Raw genomic sequence first — 2,145 nt, 5'->3', positions numbered from 1 at the left:
CTCGCTCGGCCCTGGACCCCTCCCCTCGGAGCTGACCCCTTTCAGGGGCTCCGCACGCCCCAATTTGGAAACAGCCCAAACATTCCTGCCTCCGTGTCCGCGGGACGAGCCGCTGCGGCCGCTGCCGGGGGTCAGCCGGGATGTGACCTCCACGCGAAGCCACAGAACTCAGGGAGCAACGGCCGCGATCAACTTAAAACGCGACAATGAGATGAGTTCAAAAAGCCCGGCCTCCCTCCATGAGCGAGGGAACGAGTCCATTCCCCACGAGCGGGCGGGCGCTGGGGCCAGACCCCCCGGTGACACTGACCCCACGAAACAGAGAGACAGCCCCCGCCCCCCCCCCCACACGTAAAACACGAACACGTGCAGCAGCCGTGGTGAAAGCGAACGAGCATGAGATGGACACGGACAGCCGGGCGCAGCGCGGGCAGGCGGGGGAGACGGTACTTACAACAGAGAACACACAGACATCACGTCTGCCACCATCCTGAGACAGGGAGACAGAGAGACAGACAGAGGCCCTGACACACAGCAGCCTGCGGCCGTCCGCGGGGAACGCGGGAGTGGGGCCGCTTTCCGGAGAGGGCCCCGAGGACCCTCCCAAGCTGGTTCCGATGACCCCATAAAGGGCTGCTGCCAGGGGCCTGGTCCCAGGGCACCCCAGCCACCGGCCCTGGAGCAGGACGGCTCGGGGGCTGGTATCCCGGGCACCGGAGTTCTGGGGACGGAGCAGGGAGAAGGGGGTGCCTGAGGAGGAGGGGGGGCCTGAGGAGGAGGGGGAGCCCACAGGATGGCTCTCGAGCCGAAGATGACAGAACGAGTCTGCAGCCTGAGGTTTCAGGCTCCTCTTGTTTGGGGCTTAAAGCTTCTGCCCTGGCTGGTGTGGCTCAGTGGGTAGAGCGTTGGCCTGTGGACTGAAGGATCCCGGGTTCGATTCCAGCCAAGGGCACACACCTCAGTTGCAGGCTTGATCCCCGGCCCTGGTCTGGGTGCCTGCAGGAGGCAACCAATCGACGTGTCTCTCACATCAAAGTTTCTCTCTGTCTCTCCCCCTCCTTTCCACTCGCTAAAAATCGATGAAAAAATACCCTCGGGTGAGGATAACAAATGAATAACGAAGCTTCTCACACAGATTCTACGGCGTGTCCAGCAGAAGCCTGTTGGGGTAACCGATCTAAGAGTCCGGCTGGGGGGACCGGGATTGCCCCCCGCCCCCCTCCCCCGCACCAGCAGGAGCAGGGGGACCCCAGGCCACGGCCTAGAGCCCTGACGACGCCTCACAGGAGAGCGGGGAGCAAGGCCCGCCCCCACAGGCGGCGCCGGCCCACGGCCTCAATGAGGGGCCTGGAACGCGTGCTCGAGGCGGGACGTGCCGGTCACCTGCCCGCACGTGTGCGCGGCCCACAGTCCCCACGGCCTCCAGGACCGCGCGGAAGGCGGCTTTGCCCTCTCAGGCCCCGAACTCCTCTGGGCCTGCAGGCCTGCGGCCTCTCATCTGCAAATGCTGCCCCGAGAGCGGGGTGCAGACACACGGGCATTTCCCACGGGTGAAGGGGGCGGGCAGGGAGGGCCGGGCCCGGGCTCAGCGTGCTGGCCTCCCGGACCGATCTGGTTCACGGGCAGATACCACGAATGCTAGCAGCATTTAAGGGCTTATTCCCCAGCTTCCGGCCACTCCAAAAACAAGCACGACTCCCAGGTCAAATGGAAAAGGCCAACAGGGAGCGGCTGGCCAGGTCCCCCCTGGACGGTCCCCTTTCTGTGGGACCCCAACAGCCCCCGGAGCTGGAAGTGAAGCTTTAAGACCCTGACTTACTCAGGCCACGAACCGAGGACTCTGTGCCCGGCCTGGCTCAGGGGCTGAGCGTCGACCTAGGAACCAGGAGGTCAGGGTTCGATTCCCGGTCGGGGCACAGGCCCGGGTTGTGGGCTCCATCCCCAGTGGGGGGCGTGCAGGAGGCAGCTGGTCCGTGATTCTCTCTCATCACTGATGTTTCTCTCTCAAGTCAATAAAAATATTTAAAAAAAAAAAAAAGATCGAGGACTCTGGACTCTTGGCCCAAAGGGTACAGGGGAGGGGAAATGTCTGGTCACACGCCGGGCGCCGTTGTGTTAGATGTGGGAGGGTGAGGGCACCCGCAG

At 64.0% G+C, this 2,145-nt stretch overlaps 1 protein-coding gene across 1 annotated transcript in view; it reads right to left on the bottom strand.

Annotated features, from left to right (window-relative positions):
* TACC2 (transforming acidic coiled-coil containing protein 2) overlaps positions 1-2,145 on the bottom strand; it is a 35,787-nt gene that overhangs the window by 32,976 nt on the left and 666 nt on the right. The gene's annotated exons all lie outside the window — the stretch shown is intronic.

Source organism: Myotis davidii, unplaced genomic scaffold, assembly GCF_000327345.1.
Source record: "Myotis davidii unplaced genomic scaffold, ASM32734v1 scaffold1055, whole genome shotgun sequence".
In the NCBI taxonomy this organism is placed as follows: domain Eukaryota; kingdom Metazoa; phylum Chordata; class Mammalia; order Chiroptera; family Vespertilionidae; genus Myotis; species Myotis davidii.
Note: the sequence above shows the minus strand (reverse complement) of the source record. Positions and strands in the feature narration are given on the sequence as shown.